The sequence below is a fragment of the Leucopleurus acutus genome (genome assembly GCF_964270905.1).
Source record: "Leucopleurus acutus genome assembly, chromosome: 16".
Classification (NCBI taxonomy): domain Eukaryota; kingdom Metazoa; phylum Chordata; class Mammalia; order Artiodactyla; family Delphinidae; genus Leucopleurus; species Leucopleurus acutus.
In genome coordinates, this window is record NC_139158.1 from 60,024,992 (window position 1) to 60,043,763 (window position 18,772).

An 18,772-nucleotide genomic window follows, 5' to 3' on the forward strand; every position below is an offset into this window, starting at 1 on the left:
TTCTTTTTTACTGCTATGTAATATTCCATTATGTATGGAATAGTATGGATATATCACAACTTATTTGTCTAGTCTCTTGTTGATGGACATTGGTGGTGTTTCTTGTGTTCTGCTATTATGAATAAAGGTACATGGACACAATCATTTGGTGGACATGTGTTCATTTCTCTTGGGTGAATACCAAGAAATGAAGTTACCTGGTCACTGGGTAAGTTTGTGTTCAGTTTTAGTAACTACTGGTCAACACTTTTCAAAGTGATCGTACAAATTTACACTCCTACCACCAGAATATGAGAGTTCCAGTTATTCCATGTCCTCACCAACACTTTGTATTGTCAGTCTTTTCAATTTTAGCCATTCTGGTGGGTATGAGGTTATATCACGTTGTAGTTTTAATTTGCATTTCCCTGATGAATAATGAAGTTAAGCACATTTTTATGTGCTTATTGGATATTTGGATCTCTTCTTTTGTGGGGTTCTTATTCACGTTTTGCCCCACTTTTTAAAAATTGGGTTGTTCATCTATCATTGATATATTATACAGATGAGTTCTTTGTTGGAAAGATATTTCAAATATCTTCTCCAAGCACATGGGTTGTCTTTTTGTTCTCTTAATGATTATTCTGATAAACAAAATTCTTAATTTTAGTGTAGTCCAATTTGTCAATTTTCTTGTGATCATGCTTTTTGTGTTCTGTGTAAGGTATATGACAATTGCCAAGATTATTAAAATATTTTTATAATATGTTTTCTTCTAAAAAACGTTCATTAGACCAAAAGGGATTTATTATTATCACACACGGTAAGAAATCTCTGATCCCAGGGTTGATTCATCATCAAAGTCTTGGGCTCCTTTGATCCTTCAGTATATTGTGTGGATGTTCCCTCATGGCCACAAGGTGGCTGCCACAGCTCTAGGCAACACATTTTTACATGACAATAACCGAAAGCAGGAAGAAGGGGAGTGGGGGAGATAAGTATAGATAGAGGGAAGAAACCCTTTCCCAGAAGCTCTCAGCTGACTCTTTCTTTTGCCTTATTGGCCACTGGGTCACATGACCAACCCTCACTACAAGGGAGGCTAGGAAAGTATCTGGCATTTTTGGCCTCTATCATGAGAGGTGGGCTCTGCCAGCATGGGAGAAGAAGAGAACTTCTGATTCTGATCTCTCTGATCACTCTCTAATATCTGATCAGTGAGCAAATACAATATCTGCCACAGAGATTCAGTGGCAAACAGGGCCCAGATCCTTAACTCAAAGTAGGGTGACCAAAGGCCCTGGTTTGCCTGAGAAATGAGACTTTTAGAACTAAAACTGAGAAAGTCCTGGGCAAACCAGGACATGTCAGTCACCCTATGCCAAGGAGCTTTCACTTGGCCTGAAGTCAGGGGTAGACTAGACGTTGTCTCTAACCTGGATGCAGAAAGTCATCCAGATAAGTTGCTAGGAAGGAAGTGTCAACTTGCCTGCTTTAAATTTCCACCAACCTTAGACTCCAGCCCCCGATATTCCACCATTAACTGTACTCTAGCCAGTCACTCTGACTAAAAACATTTATGAGTACCTACTATGCACCAGGCTCTGTGCTAAGTGCTGGAAATTCTGAAATGAATCAGATGCAGATCTTACCCAGAGAAACTCCCAGGCCAGTAGGGGAGACTGTCAGGTAAACAGTCATAAGTTGGGGCGGTGATGGAGGAGGCATGATGGGAGGACAGTGCAGCCTGGCAGGGCTTTCTCGGGGAGACACTGCCCCTCAGAGAGGTGCAGGAGCCTGCCAGGTGGAGGAGGAGTGCAGCGGTCAGGAGTGAGCCAGGAATAAGCACTGTCCTGTTTGCCACTTCTTTTAAAGATGCTGGGCAGCTCATTCTTCAGAATTTTATTTTTCCTTGAATAAAAGTATATTTCCCTCTTAATAAGAATGTTTCCCCTGTGTGTGCAGAGCTCCCTGCGAAGCCCTTTCACATCCACCCTTGTCTGAACTTCACGTTGGCATTATGTGGGTGCAGAGCTGCAAGGATGATTATCCTCATTTTATTGAGGAGGAAACTCAGGATGACCCAGAGAGGAGGAGTCACCTGCCCAAGGTCACAGGGCTACGAAGTGCCAGAGTGGGCATGTCAACTCAGCTCCATTCCCTCCAGCTGCCCGCCTGCAGCCAGGGCCGAGGTTGCCCTAGTGCTTGGGAGAAGAGGTCAGATCTCCTCGTGGCAGGTCCCTCCCAGAGCTGTGTAGTGTTCCCGGCAGGAGCACCCCTACAGGTGATGGGAGCCGATGTCCAGACGTGGTCCCAGGACCTTCCCATTAAACAGCAGCCGGACACAAGGAAGGCCTCCCCCATCCTCAACCCTGGAGTCCAGGTTAGCCCCCTTAAAAACAGGGTGTCTGGGCTTCCCTGGTGGCGCAGTGGTTGAGAGTCCGCCTGCCGATGCAGGGGACACGGGTTCGTGCCCCGGTCCGGGAAGATCCCACATGCCGCGGAGCGGCTGGGCCCGTGAGCCATGGCCGCTGAGCCTGCGCGTCCGGAGCCTGCGCTCCGCAGCGGGAGAGACCACAACAGTGAGAGGCCCGCGTACCGCAAAAAAAACAAAAAAAACAGGGCGTCCTCCTCTCCCTCTCAGAGATATGGTGGAGAGAGGGCACTGCAGTCCCATGGGGTCTGGCAGAGTCACTGATGTGATTGGTCACTTTGCCAGACAGCATCGAAATAAACACCCCCCAGGGAAGGATGAGGTGGCTTCAGGGTGTCCACAGTCTCGTGGGAGTGGCTCCCCACATCAGTGGGGTATGAGAAGTGGGGACAAAGGGCAGCCCCTCTCCCTCCAGATCCAATCACTGAAAACACTCTGTAATCACCGCGCAAATGAGGCGTCACACCCCTCAGACCTCACAAGGAACTAGCACGGATTCACTCACTCATTCATTTACTCATTCATTCATTCCCTCATCTATCCAACAGCTATTTTTTGAGCACCTTACCTCAAGGAGCTTCTTAATTTAATGTAGCCCAATGTATCAATCTTTTCTTTTATGATAGGGCCCTATTCTTGGAGCTGGGGAGACGATGGTGGCAGGCTGCCTCACAGAGCTAACAGTCGAAGGGGAGAGAACTTAGTCCCATCAATAACATGAGAAGTGAGGATAACACTAAAGGGAACAGTGTAGAGACCGACAAAACCAGATTTATTTGGCAGGGGGGAGGTGTGAGAGGGTGTCTCACTATGGGCCCCTGACATCCTTTATTTTTAAATCAAATTGAATCAAATATTCTAAAATGTACCTACACTAAATATATTTTTAGCCATACATAACTTGAAAGAGTTTAAATCTTTTACCTTTTACTGGCTATGAATAATTTATTTCATTAGCAGTTGTCTAAACTCTATGGCAGTTGGCATGCACCCCTGGGAATGCTTGCAAAGTGAAAAAAATTAGAACCTACAAAGGATTTTCAACTCCAACTTGAGATGTTGAATGAGCTGGAGTTTTGAGTAGGATTTTATGCGAGCAGAGATCTGTGGCTAAAATGCCTTGGAAACGTTCCTCTCCTGGGGCCACTCCTGGGCTTTCTCCCGGGTGGGAAAGGTGTTATGGGACAGTCTGGAGTAGTAGGGGCAGTACTGGGAGCCTGAGGCCAGCACAACATTGGTGGTGGTGGTGGGGGGGGCACCATTCTGGAGCAAAGTTCAGCATCCAGAGGATGCAATGGGTAGAGGGACTTTCCCTGGACTGGGGTGATAACCATTTTCCCGGGGCATGGTTAGGGGGTGATAACTGTAGGGCTAGGGCTGGCTCTCAGGGCAGGCTGTAATCTTGGCCGGGGCCACCTCTGACCTACAGCCTATGACAGCTGCAGTCCCTGGGAACAGCAGGAGGCATTTCTCTGCCCCTTCCTGCAGCAAAGATTGCCTCTGGCTGTCATCAGGAAGGGCGAGGCATGCCAGGCCCATCCCTCGGCCTGAGACCCAGATGACTTTTGGAAAGCAATCCTACTTGCATGTGCTAGAGAAATAAGGATTTTTAAAAAATTATTAGTATCATCGTGGATCAAGAGCTATAGGGCTAAGCTCAAACCATGCCGGTTTTTAAAAATAAATAGAATAAATAAAGTAAAATTTAAATTAAATAAAATCTAAATTTAAGAAAAGAAAATCATTATCAAAATTTAATAAAAAGGAAACCCAGTGTTTCCTAAATACAGGAGCAAATGCTCCCCATCACTCCCAATGAAGAAATTTACATTTAAAATGTACAATGGGTTTGACAAGGACAGCTATTTAATAAAGATATTAAAGTACATCCCTAAACGTTAATTACAAAAGGAAAAGTAATACCTTTATGGTGGAGAAAGGACACCACCTTCACCCAGTGATCAAAGTTAACACTAATAAGGGGACAAATTGACACCATGTGTTTGCTGATGTAATACACGGGAAAGGATACACCACCACTTCTAAGGCATTCTGCCAAAAAGGCATAACCTGAGTCTGATCATGAGGAACAGTGCACAAACCCAAAGTGAGGGATGTGACATTCTATAAAACAACATATTTATATTCTTCAAAAATGTCAAAGTCATAAAACACAAAGAAAGGTCAGAAACTGTTCCAGATTAAAGAAGACTAAAGAGGCACAACAACTAATACAATGGGTAACGACTGCACCTTGCACCGGAAAAAAAAAAATGTATAAGGGATATAATCGGAACAGTTGACAAAGTTGGAATACAGACTGCAGATTAGATGAAAAGTACTGGGTGACAGACTGGCCAGTGGGGAACAGGAATTCTGCTACACTGGTTGGAGTGTCAGGCCATTTGGCAACATTTAGCAGGTTACAAACACATCTCCGCACTGATTCCAGTTCTAGGAGTTTATTCTGCACGTACTCATATTTGCAAAATGATGTCTGCGTAAGGACAGGCGTTGCAGCCTTTGCAATAACAAAAGACAAGAAACAACGTAAACATTCATCCAATTAAATAAGTGATGGCACATCTAAACCATGGAATTCATGCAGCTGTGAAAAAGAAAAAAGGCGGATCTCTAAGTACCGCTGGCCAGGGAGTGTCGCAGCAAATGAAGTGCAAAACACTGAAAAGTAAGGTACCATTTGGTAAAGAAAAAAGGGGAGGAGGGAATGTATGTGCCTATGCTCACAAGTGCATAAACCACTTCTGAGTGGAAACACAAGAAAGAAGCTGAAAACAGTTGCCACTTAAATCTTAATTTACAGACAAAAGGAACTGGTGCTCAGAGAGGTGAAGTGGCTCACCCAAGATCACACAGCCAGTGAGCGACTCACAGAGCTCGAATCTGACTTGTCCAACGGTCCTGTCCCCTTCCCACCCATTCCCTAATAAATACACCCCCATTATTAAGTGATGACTCACATTACAGAAACGTCTTCTAATTAAATTTGAAAATAGGAAAAGCATTTGGAATGTACTCTGAGGAGGCTAGCCTTAGCAGAATTACTTCCATACCAAGAATTTGTTCCCCCGCTATGTAGCAGCTGGATTTTTTTTTTTTATTCCTTGATGAGTGGAATGTAAGAAGCACAGAAGATGACCAGTTTCCACTCTTGGCTTTCTTCCTAAGCTGCCTCGAACCCTTTGTACAATAAGGACATAGAAATCAATTGATCAATCAATTAAGAAACCTATCGATGAATTAATTCCCATTTTTACCAGATGTGCTTATTTGGGAGAGTTATTGACCCAGTATGGACACAGCAAAGTCCTAGGCTCTATTCCCCAAAACACAATGACAATCAGGGGGGAAAGCTGGTTCGTTTTACAGCCAACAGTCTGAGAACACATCTGTTGTCAAGCTCCAAGTCAAGTTACTAAAATTGTGGAGGAAAATATGGGCTCTTTCCCTTTCCTACCATGCAGAGATGTAGTAAAATAAGCTGAATGTTACTAGCCCAGCTCCCTCCTCTGTATGCTGTGTGACCTGCAGGATGTACCTTCGCAGAGCCTCTTGTTTCCCCATCAAGGGAATAGTGGATTTTGCCGGGTGGTTGTGGAGTTCGCCTCCAGAATTGGCCATAAACCTACAAGTGTCTCTCACGCTAAGTCCAGCACCCAGTAAGAACTCAAACTAATTTTTTGAAAGATTTAACTGAGGAGAGTTGAAAAGGTAGAATATGGGCGAGTTTGGTGCCACCTCCTGGCCATGTGACCTCATGCAAGCTCATGACCTCTCTGAGCCTCGACTTGCTCTTCTGTAAAATGGATTCGATGATGCCAGCTTCGGAAAGTGGTGAAGATGGAACAGGTTAAGGGATGTGAACAGTGCTTAGGAATGGTTGGCCCCTCCCCTTCATTACCCAGTGAAGGACAGACTCGTCTCCTGTGGAAGCTGATGCACAGGTCTCAGCCTCGTAGGCCCCCATCTCTGGCACCAGCTCCAGTGGCAGCTGTGAAAAGCACTGGCTGGTTGCTTGAGGGAGAGATCAGGAAGTAATGATGCCCACAGCTCTGTGGCCCCTTCCCTGGCAGATGAGGAATCACTCTGCTATTGGGGAGACTCTGTTGGCTAACTCACCTCAAATAAAATGTATTCACCGGCATCCCCCTCTTTTCGAAAGTTTGCTTTACGCTACTCCGCTTTTATGAAACATCTACATTAGTACCTGTTTTCACTAACCAAAAGAAATTTGAAGAGGATTTACACTTGTATAAAAAAAAAAGGTGAAAAGCACAGACAGAAAATAGCATTCAGCGTTTGCTTTGCAGCGAGCCCTTAGAGAGGCAGCGCACCCCCTGAGCAGTGAGAATGGCCCTATCCAGCTCGTCCCCCCCCCCCCGACCACCGCCCAGAACTACACTCAGCATCTCAGCATCAAGCTGCCCTAGCTTTGAACTGTGGCTGTGGGCATCTGTGCTTCATCTCAATTTATTTCATGCATATCCATTAGCAAGATGTGTCCTAAAGCAATCATTTTTTCACCCTACACCATTTTGGCTTACAAAAGTTTTCAGAGGAACCCTCTACTTTCAGATAGCAGAGGAAACCTGTGTTCACAGTGACCAACAAGGGCTGATGTCATCTAGCCCAACCTGCCTCTTCACCTTCTCTCTCTCTGTCCCTTGTTCTGCTTCATCCACACCAGCCTCACTGATCTTCAGGCCCATCAAGCTTGTTCCCACCTCAGGGGCTTTGCCCCACTGTTCCCTCCGCCTGGAATGCTCTTCTCCAAAGTTGTCACAAGGGCTCAGAGAGGACTTCCCTGACCTCCATCTTGCCTTAGTTACTCCCAACATTGCTCCCCGGCTTTACGTTTCTTTGCAGCACTTATGCCTCATGTACAGTGTGTATTGATTTGTTTGTTGTCTGCCTCCCACAACCAGAGTATGAGCTCCAAGGGGGCAGGACTTTGTCTAGCTCCAAGTCAACCTCAGACCCTACAACAGTGACTGCGGGATGGTAGGCTCTCAGTAACCATCGAATAAATAGGGATTATCGGGTGGATTGGTGGATGGGAGGATGGATGGATGAGAGAATGGTAGTGTAGGAAGATGGGTGATTATAGTTTGGTGGATGGGAGGATGGGTTGATTGATTGATAGGTGGGTGGGGAAATGGATGGATGAGAGGATGGGAGGGTGGGTTGATGAGCTGATGGGTCAATAAGTAGATTGGAAAGAGCACTGGGTTTGGAATAAGACAGACCTGGGTTTTTGTTCCAATCCTCTGCCCACTCCTTATGTTACCCTAGCTGAGTTACTCATGCTCGCTGACCCTCTATTTCCGTATCTGCAAAATACGCAGAATGAATCCTGCCTTATGGGGTCATCCTTTGGACCTCTATCTTCTAAGAGAATGGGCAGAGGAGAGCTGAGGGTGGATCGGGTGGGTACAAGCAAGGAACATCGGCAGAAAGTATTGCCTCTTCTGACTTTGTCTCCATGTGGGAGACCAGATGACCCACGATAAAAATGAAGTTGTGGGGCTGGAAAAGAGGAGAAGTATATGGCAAAAATATTGGGAAGGAAGGATGGGTAGGACCAGCGACTCACTTAACAGAGGGTCTGATAAAGGGTGGAGCCCACAGCGGAGCTGGAAACTGGAGGGAGAGTGGGACCATGCTCCCAGCAAGGGGAGACTAAACCAAACCAAAATGCTCCTGGATCCCCGGCCACGGATTCTTTGTTGGAACTTTGTGATGATTCAGAGAGGCAGCCCAGTAGTTAGGAGCAGCACTTTGGAGCCAGAGGGACCTGAAGTTGAGTCCTAGCTCTATCCCTGACTTGAGCAAGTTGCTTCCTCTCTCTGAACTCTGGTTTCCTCATCTGAGAAATGTAGATAATAATCATTTCTGGCCCTTAAGGATGTTGTGGGGATTAAATGAGACTGTGTGTAAAGTGCTTAGCATGGAACCCTTCACTGGGGAAATCAGCCGCCATGTAGTGAGGAGACTCAAGCAGCCCTGCAGAGGGGCCCCCGTGGAGAGGAACCGAGACGCCCAGCCGACAGCCAGCACCAGCTTGCTGGCCACGTGAGTGAGCCACCTTGGAGGCAGACCCTCTGGTCCCAGCCAAATCTTCAGGTGAGTGCTGTCCCAGCTGACATCTGGACAACAACCTCCTGAGAGACCCTGAGCCAGAATTACCCAGCCAAGCCATTTGCAAGTTCCTGGCCCTTAGGAACTGTGTGAAATAATAAATAATTATTGGTGTTTTAAGCCAGGGGTCAGTGAACTTTTTCCATAAAAGTCCAGATAGTAAATATTTTAGTCTTTGTGGGCCACGTGGTCACTGTCATAACTACTCTGTCATTCGAGAGTAAAATCAGCCGTAGATAAGTGTGGCTGTTTTCCAATAAAACTTTATTTATAATAAAAAGTAGTGGGTCGGTTTCAGTCTCTGATACGTAGTTTGCCAACCCCTGCTTTAAGCCACTAAAATAAATGATTCATGCATTTCTCACGATGTATAAAAATGGTCCCTTTCTTCTTAGAGTTGATGGTCTTACCTGGAATGCCATCTCCTGTACATCCTCTCCACTGGATTGCTCAGACCTCAAGGGAGGGTCTGTGCTGATTCACTTCCATGTCTTGGCTCTCCCAGCTCTCAGAGAAAGTGCTAACCTAACTATTTTCCGGAGAAACAAACCACGTAAAACTCAAGACACTATTTGTGCCACAAGTAGGAAGCAGACACTTAGGGCTGTGGGAACTCTCCAAGGATTAATGTAGTCTGCAAGGCTTCCTGGAGGAGGTGATTTGAGCTGAATCTAGAGGGTAGGTACAACTCATTAAGCAAAGGACAATCATTTCAGACCAGAGGGAACAGCATGAGCCCAGTGTGGAAGGGCAGACACGTGTGGTGGGGTCAGTGCACTGAGGGCCTTAAAGACCAGGCTTGGATGTCATCCTGGAGACCAGGGCTTCTCAAATAGGGGCTCCACAGATGGGCTCTGGGGAGAGATGCTGTCACTTTCATAAAATTCTGTGACCCAGAGACAATGGGTCCACTGGGGTAAGCCACTGAAGCCACTGAAGATTTGTGTTTTATTTTTAAACAGAAGAGGGTGAGTTGTTTGGGGTTCCCCGTGAAGCAGACACAGAGATGAGGAACCAAGCAAATGGTTAATTTGGGAGGTGACTCCAGGAAGCACTGTGAAGAGAGGGAAGTGAGGCCTGGAAGGAAAGGCAACCAAAATAATCCAGCAGGTTGCTGATGCGGGCTATGAGAGCTCAACGCCAACTGGACCTCAGCTGGGGACCTCTGGGAGACAGTGAGAGACACAACAAAGAGGCATCCCAACTGAGGGCTGGGAGCTGCGTATCTACCCATCAAATCCTATTAGTTATTGGCCAAAGGTGCTGGGGGACCCTTGATTCCCCAGCACCTCTGGCCTCGGGCAGAGAGTTGCAGATGTTTTGGGAAGCCTCCTTGGGCATGGAAAGGCGAGCACCAAGGGCACACTGACACCAAAGGGACAACGACAGCTTGTGATATAGGTGGGGTGACACACGCACAGTAGTGTGTTAGAAAGAATAACTGAGCAGCTGTGGAAGGCAGGTGGGCACTGACGGGAGGAAGTCAGAGGCTGAGGCCCGGGGAAGTGGTCGCAGCAGACACTGCAGCCCAGCCCTGCTGGGGCTGGGGATGGAGGAGGGGCTACCAAGGACCAGGCCTGGCCCCACAGACCCAGTGAAGAGGTGGATCGGCCCTTCCCAGGGTCGGAAGCCAGGAGGGCAGGAGGCTGAGTCAGGTTCCAGACGCCCCAGGTTTGACATGCCCACAGGGCTTCAAGTGGAGAGGACCAGCCAGGCGGATGGAGCCCCATGTCACAGCTGGGGACGGGGTTGGGGAGCCGCCGGAGGCGGAGATAGGAGAACAGAGCTGGAAACTGACTCAGGAATGTAGCTAGGTGAGGGAAGAGCAAGAGGAGTTAGAAAAGAAGGAGAAAAGAGCACAGAAGGGCCATGGGAAGGGCAGCGTGTCTGAGCTGATGCGTGGGAAGAGCTTTGGTCCCTGAGTAAACAGAGAGTGGAGAGGCCAGACCTCCAGAGAGGGTCGAGAGAGAAGAGGATGAGAAAGCAGCCCACACACAGGTAGGCAGAATTTCTAAGATGTTTCATGACAAGAGGGAGAAGTGAAGTGAAGATCAGAGCGAAGGGGACAGAGAGGACAGAGACCAGAGACAGGCAGATGGAGGGGGAGAGGGGCAGGGCCCAGCTGGAAACGCTGAGAAAGGACCGAGGGAAGGAGGGAGCTAGCAGAGGGGGTGGGATCCCAGAGGTGGGATTCAGGCTCGTTCAGGACCACGAGCAGCCACCTTTCCCGCCTCCTCACACAAAGAAGGACCAAGAGACAGACATGCAGCAAACAGGCGAGCGGGGGCTGGTGGCTTCCTGCTGGTGCCTGAGGCAAGGACCGCCAGGCAGCCCCCATACCCAATCTCCCTTTGTCTTGGAGAATAACATTTCCCCTGATTTTTAGCTGAGCGCGTGGCTGCCCTGCGTGATACCACATTTGCCAGCCTCCCTTGTGGCTGGACATAGCCATGTGGTCGTGGGCTGACCTGTCCCACCCGCTGGAGGATAGATGTGTTGGGGGCTATCTCGGACAGCCCCCGGGGAAGCCGCGCACCATGCAGACCCCGAACCAGGCTGCGCTGCTCACATCCACGCTGCTGTGGGAGGAGTTACACTTGCACCTTCTTTAAATCATTCTTATCCCAGCTCTCTGTTCCTACACAGGATCTAGGCACCCACTGCTCCCCCAGCTGTCTACTTTCTCTCTCCAAGTTCTCTTCCTCTGTGGCATCTTCCACAACTGGTGCATCATCTGCCTTCCTCCCCCCAGCCCCTGTCCAACCAGATTATCAACTCCAGGAGGGCAGGGACATCACCAAACCCACAGCTAAACAGGGAAGCTGGCCAAGGGCCTGGGGCAAGAAGCCCAATGTGCGCAGACAAGGTCCCTGCTTTGGGGGCACAGTCAGCAAGACAACAAATCAACAAGATCGGTTCAGATGGCGGGAAAGGCATAAAGGGAACGAAGCAGCCTAGGGGATGGAGCGTGGTGACGAGGAACCGGGTGTATTTGACTGCGTGGTCAGGGAAGGCCTCCCTGGCGAGGTGGCATTCAAGATGAGCCCAGGAGGACCAGAACGAGCTCACCATTGGAGATCTGGGGAGTGTTCCAGGCAGAGGGGACAGCAAGAGCAAAGGCCCTGAGATGGGAATGAACAGGTGTGTTTAAAGAGCAGGAAGGCAACCAGTGTGGCCTGGGGCAGAGAGACAGAGAAGCGGCCAGCGGGGCTGGATCCTGTGGGCCTTGTGGGCCGTGATGAGGGGAGAACCAGGGGCAGCCATGGCAGGTGTTAAGCAGGAGAGGATGACCTGGTTCTCTTTATATCAGATCCCTTTGGCTTCCTGGGGCCGGGTGGGACTGGGGGCGGGGGTAGAGGGCAGGGGTAAAAGCAGAAGACCACCTGGGAGGCCTTTACGTGTGTGCAGTCGGGGTGCCGGATGCCTGGACTAAGCAGTCACAGAGGTGATGGACAGAAGGGGCTGGTTTGAGAGCCATTTCACAGGCAAAACTGACGAGTCACGGTCATTGTCTTAGCAGACCTGGAAATAAGAATTCAAGTGCACATTGGTTACTTGGGAGTGGACCCCAGAAAGCAAGGAAGTGAAGGAAGACAGGGAAGGAAAGGAAGTGAATGAAAGGAGTGAAGATCAAGTTGGGCAACCCGGCTTCAATCCCACTGGGAAGTCTGGAGACAGAGTCATCCCACCCAAGGGGCGAGGAAGCTGCGGGCTTATCCACAACTCCCAGTATCATCCTGGGACGGGGCGAGGAGGAGGTGTGTTAACTTACCAGCACTCCCAGCCTGCCCGGTGGGTGGCTGGAGCCCTAGGTTCTGGACAGCAAGTACCTGAATGATGAACACCAAATGGTATGGGCAGGGCACCCACTGACAGAGCCGGAGAAATGGCAGGACGGAGAGACTTGGGACTGGATGCCTTTGCCAAGAATTCTCAGGAGCTGAACTGGTCAGAAGTCACGAGGGATTGGTGGGGGACCATTGAGGCCCAGGTAGGGACTGGGATTAAGGGGCTGAGGAAGATCAGAAGGCTGGTGCCTATCATTTCCTCCTCAGCCCAACTTTGGCGGAGCTGGCTGAGAAGGAGGTGGCTGAGGACTCTGTAGGCTGGGGGAGGCTGGGGGTCCCGAGGATCCTTAGGGCTGGGAGTCAGACACCAGAGAAGACAGTGGGGAACTCTGAGAACCAGGGCTCGGAAGCTAGAGGCAGCCAGATCTGTGGTCTCTCCGTGTGACTCTCTGGGGCCTCCATTTCCCCACCTGTGAAATGGGTCGTTATGAGAACTAAGGACAGAGTGTGGAAGGACCCAGAACTCCAGCCTTTCTAAGGCCGGTGTCTGATCTTGTCCCTCCCCAGTCCTCCTCAAGGGCGGCAGCTCCTACTTCCTCTCTTCCCACCCACCCCCAGCCACCCGCCCCCTCCCCATCTCCTTGGGAATACACTCAGACAAGGCCACGCCTGCCCCAATCCCACCACCCTTGCCACTGCTCCACTCCCCTTCCTGCACACCCCCTCGCTCCCTCCATCCTAGCCACTCTACCTCCCTTCACTGCCTTGACCCCAAGTTCATTCCTACCTCCGACCCTTTGCATCTGCTGTTCCCTCTGCCTGGAATGCTCTCCCCAGATCTCCACACAACTCGCTCCCTCACTTCATTCAGGTCTCCGGCCAGTGTCACCTCTCAGAGAAGCTCTCCCTGACTACCCCTTGTCACTCTCTGCCTCCTCACGCCACTCGTTTCCTTCATAGCACTCGCCCTCACCCCTGCTGGACTGTAAGCCCCAGGAGGGCGGAATCTGGACCTGTCGTGTTGTTGGTTGAGTCCTCAGCGTGTGGACCAGTGCTCAGTAAATATTTGTTGAATAAATGAATGTTTAACTTCTGGGAGCCGTTTAAGACTCAGTTCAGATATCAGCTCTTGCAGGCCTCCTTCCAGCACCTTCCCGGGGTCTCCACCACCCCTGCAACATGCCTGCACTTTAGAATTTATCCAATTTTGTTGTAATTGCCTGCTTTCCCTCTCTGCTCCCCACCAGGCCATGAGGACCTTGTGTCTTTAACTCTCACCGCTCCCTGGCAGTTGGTGTTAGGTTGGTGTTAGGTAATGAATGAATGAATCAATCAATCAATTATCCAACTACTAAAGGTTGGAATCGAGACAGGGGATATGGGTCAAGAAAACTTGGGGGCCCAGTGTCCCTCACTGCACTTCATGTGAAGTAATTTTTCTATCCCTAAAAGCGGCACATAATAGGGCTGCATGAAATATTTTTTGAACAAATAGTAATAGCTAACACTTATTAGGCACTTACGATGTGCCAGGCACAGTTCTAAGTGCTTTGCAGGTATTAACTCATTTAATCCTCACAATAACTTGATTACCATCCCCACTTTACAGATGAGGAAACTGAGGCACAGAGGAGTTCAGCAACTTGCCCAAGGTTACATAAGTAGTAAGTAATAGAATCAGGACTTGAACCCAGGCAGTTGAATGCCAGCCTCCATGTGTCACCAAGCTCTACCGCCTCTCAGCTGACAAACAATGGATATAAATAATAATGGTGGCATCACCTGCTATAATTTGCACCTTCCTAGGGTCAGCACTTGTCTGCGTGCTCTGCAGTTATCTGTTGATCTCCAGAGTCCTCCTTGGGCATGTATTATCTCCATTTCATAGACGAGAAAAGTGACGCTCAGATTTAAGGGTGCACAGAAAGTAAGAGGCTCTGGCTCTCAGCTCCTCCCAGAGTGGGAAAGTTCAGAGGCCTGAACCTTGGCTTTTTCCTCCATCTTTCTGCACTGAGTTCTCCCTCATCTTCCCAGAGCCAAGGCTGGTCCCAGCACCGCTGCCCCCAGCCCACCAGAGACCTGCTGCCCCCAACTATGCAAAACTTCTCTTTGTCCTTCCCTTCTCTCCCCCAGCCAATTACTGAGAGGTCAACTTGATTGTGAACATGGTTTAGAAATATTTTCACTATTGTTTGAAACATTTTCCCTTTGTTTGAAAACGTGTTACAACTTCAACCGCAGGAAAAGAAAAACCCTATCCTAGCGGACAATGGCTGTGAGTGTAAAACCAGGAACGACTGTATTAAATAATCAGAACTGAAAACTACCCAAACAATAGAACTCCTCAGAGTTCTGGCATCAGGAGGACTTGGGTCTTTGAGGCTGCCCCCAGGTGGGGTTTACAGGGTTTGCAAACACAGGAGAGGATATGGGGATCTTGCCTCCAGTAATAGGTTGTAAATCCTGCTCTGATGCCTGCACCTTCTCCAAAGGGTGCTGAGAGCAGTTTTCTTTTCCACCCTTTTCTGGGAGATGGACTGAAGCCTGGGGAAGATGGGAAATTGGATTCATACAGCAGATCCAGGATGAGGCTAGATCTGGAGTCCCAGGTTAGAGACCCCACTGGGGGCTCCATCTGGGGCCAAAGCAGGGGGTCAGTGTGAAACCAAGATCATAAGTCAGTATGGGGCCCGGGGTATGACTCAGTCTATAAGAAGGATCAGGGCTCAGCGTGTCACAGGGTCAGGCTCAGTCGGAGGCTGGAGTCAGGGTCTACTGTGAAACAACATTCAAGGTTCTGACCAAATCCAAGATGGTAGCTTAGTCTGGGACTCAGTTCATGATCAAGAATGGGGTCAGGGCTTCCCTGGTGGCACACTGGTTAAGAATCCACCTGTCAATGCAGGGGACACGGGTTCAAGCCCTGATCCGGGAAGATCCCACATGCCACGGAGCAACTAAGCCCGTGCGCCACAGCTACTGAGCCTGCGCTCTAGAGCCCACGAGCCACAACTACTGAGGCTGCGAGCCACAACTACTGAAGCCCGTGTGCCTAGAGCCCGTGCTCCTCAACAAGAGAAACCACTGCAATGAGAAGCCCGTGCACCGCAACGAGGAGTAGCCCCCGCTCGCCACAACTAGAGAAAAGCGCGTGCGCAGCATCGAAGACCCAATGCAGCCAAAAATAAACAAATAAAATAAATAAATTTATTAAAAAAAAATAAAGAATGGGGTCAAAGCCCCACCTGGGACGAGGATTATGATTCAGTCTAAGATCAGGGTCAAGTATCGGTGTGTGATGAAGGACCAAGGCTCAGTCTATGATGAGAGAATCAGGGTTCAATGTTACGACCAGGATCAGGATTCATCTTGGGTCCCTGAATGACCAAATAGGAGTCTATCACTTCCTGAGACCTTGGGTGAGTCAGTCCACCTACGAGGCCTCACTTTCCTCTTCTGTAACCTGGGCTAACCATAACCTGTGTTCTGAATCCTTCCATAGTTAAATGTCAGGCCAGATGAAATAGTAGATGTCAGCAAGCTTTGCAAACTGTAGGGCACTGGGCAGATGTTTATATAAACACCCCAGAGGAAATCCCAAACAAGGCTTATTGTGGAAAAATCTAAATGTCACTAAGCCTCCTACTCCATCTTCTATCCCACTTTCTCTTCTGTCTGTAACACTAATAATAGCTAACAGTTACACAGCATGGCCTTGTGCCAGGCACTGTTTTAAGAGCTTCATGTATATTTAATCTAATCCTCAAACAACCCTAAGAAGTAGGTATTAATATCATCCCTATTTTCAGAGGAGGAAACTGAGGCAGAAATAAGTAATTTGCTTAAAGTCACACTTAATACACAGGAAATCTCTGGTTCAAACCAAGGAGTTTGGCTCCCAAGTCTATGCTGTGTATAGGAACTAGGGTGGGGGATGAGTCTGGGGGATTCTTCATGGAACAGACAGACAAGGGTAAGAGATGCAGGTCAGCAAAAGGCCTAAGGATGACCCATGGCCCCCAGCAGCATGCCTGTGCCCAGGAGGCTGAGTCTCTCAGCAGACCCCACTCCTACACAGGGACATAAAAGGCTGGGGGGAGGAGTTGGTGGGTGGCATTAAGGCATCTCTTTAAACTTGTTTGTTTATGGAAAGAAATTTCGGGCCAGCTGCTGAAAACCTGTATTTTATGGGTAATTTTTCAATTTATTTCACACTGGTATTAAAAACAACAACCCAACCTACCACGGAGGCTGTGATTCCACTGGGGTGGGTGAGGGAGGGGTGGATGACTTGAAGTAGCTCCTTTGTTTGCCTGAGCATCCCAGGGCCAAGGCTGCTTGCCTTCCCTTGGGAAAAACCAGACAAAGTGAAGAATGAAGACAGGGGTTGCAGAGGTTGTGATTTAAGAGGAGAACAAGACAAAGTCCGGTGGAGGAAGGTGGGAGGTTCAATGCCTCTCTTTTACAGATGATGAAACTGAGGTATAGACAATGGAAATTATTAGTGAAGATTTACTCTGGATTAGGCATTGCTTTTACCTGCACTACCTCAGAAGCAGTCAGGACAGAATTAGTAAAATACTGTCTTGGTTTGGGGTGGCTGAGAAGCAGACCCTGAGACACAGATTGGAGTTCAGGAAGTTTATCTGGGAATTGATCTTGAGAAACACAAGAATGAGAATAAGGAGTCAAACAGGACCGAAAGGCAGCCCATGAAGGATGGCTCATCAAGACAGTTACCACTGGGCACAATTGGAGCTCAACCATGCTGGAGAGTTCTGGGAGACAGCATAGAACGTGCCTCAGGCTCTCTCACTTACTGAAGGAGGGAGTGGGGGTATTTGTCCATCACTGGGTATCTCCACTCTGCTATTGAGTCTATTAGCAAAGTTTTTGTTTCAATTATTGTATTTTTCAGTTTTATAATTTCTTTTGGGTCCTTTTTTGTAACTTCTATTTCTTTGTTGAGATTTTCTTCTTCCATTTTTTTCAAAAGACTGTATAATTTCTTCTCAAAGGTTTTTTTTTTTTGATGGCTGCTTTAAAATCCTTGTCAGATAATTTCAACATTGGAATCATCATGGTTTAGCATTGGCTGACTGTCTTTTCTCATTCAAACTATGGTTTTCTGGTTCTTGGTATGACAGGTAATTTTCTATATATCCTGGACATTTGGGCTATTATGTTGGAAAACTCCAGGTCCTATTTAAATCTTTCATTTTAGCATGCAGTCTCACGGTTTAGGTATAGCATATAGTTTCTCACCTACTTTGGGGGCTGTCGTTGCAATGACCATTTGGTTTCCAGAGCCCTTGCAATTCTCTTCTGGCCTGCTTTGTTCTTCTGGTGTTACTGGGGTAGTATTATCCTAATACCAAAACCAGACAAAGACAGTACACAAAAATATATAGAGATCGATATCCTTCATGAATATAGCTGCAATAATCCTTAATAAAATATTGTCCAGTAGAATTCAGTAATATATAAAAAGAATCATAAACCATGGCCAAGTGGAGTTTATTCCAGGGTGGAAAGGCTGATTCAACATTCAAAAATCAATGAATGTACCATATCAACAGGCTAAAGAAAAATCACATGATTATATCAATAGATGCAAAGAAAGCATTTGACAAAATCCAACACCAATTCATGATAAAAACTCTCAGAAAAAAATAGCAATAGCAATAGCAGTAATAGAGAGGAACTTCCTCAACTTGATAAAAAGCGTCTACAGAAAATCTACAGCTAACATCATACTTAATGGTGAAAGACTGAATGCTTTCCCACTAAGATTGGGAACAAAGCAAGGATCACTCTTGTTCAGCCAGTGCTGGAAGTTCTAGCCAATGCAATAAGGCAGGAAAAGGAAATAAAAGGAACATAAATCAGAAAGAAAGAAATAATAACTTTTATTTTATTTGCAAGTGACATGATTGTCTATTTTGAAAAGCCCTAAACATCTTTTTAAAAGTACTCCTAGAATTAATAAGTGAGTTCAGCAATGTGGCAGGATAAAAGAGCAACACATAAAAATCAGTTGTATTAACCCAATCAAAAATGGGCAGAAGACCTAAACAGACATTTCTCCAAAGAAGACATACAGATGGCCAATAGGCACACGAAAAGCTGCTCAACATCCCTAATTATCAGAGACATGCAAGTAAAAACTACAATGAGGTATCACCTCACACCAGTCAGAATGGCCATCATTAAAAAGTCTACAAACAATAAATGCTGGAGAGAGTGTGGAGAAAAGAGAACCCTCCTACACTGTTAGTGGGAATGTAAGTTGGTGCAGCCACTATGGAAAACAGTATGGAGGTTCCTTTAAAAACTGAAAATAGAGTTACCATAAGACCCAGCAGTTCCACTCCTGGGCATATGTCCAGAGAAAACTCTAATTTGAAAAGAT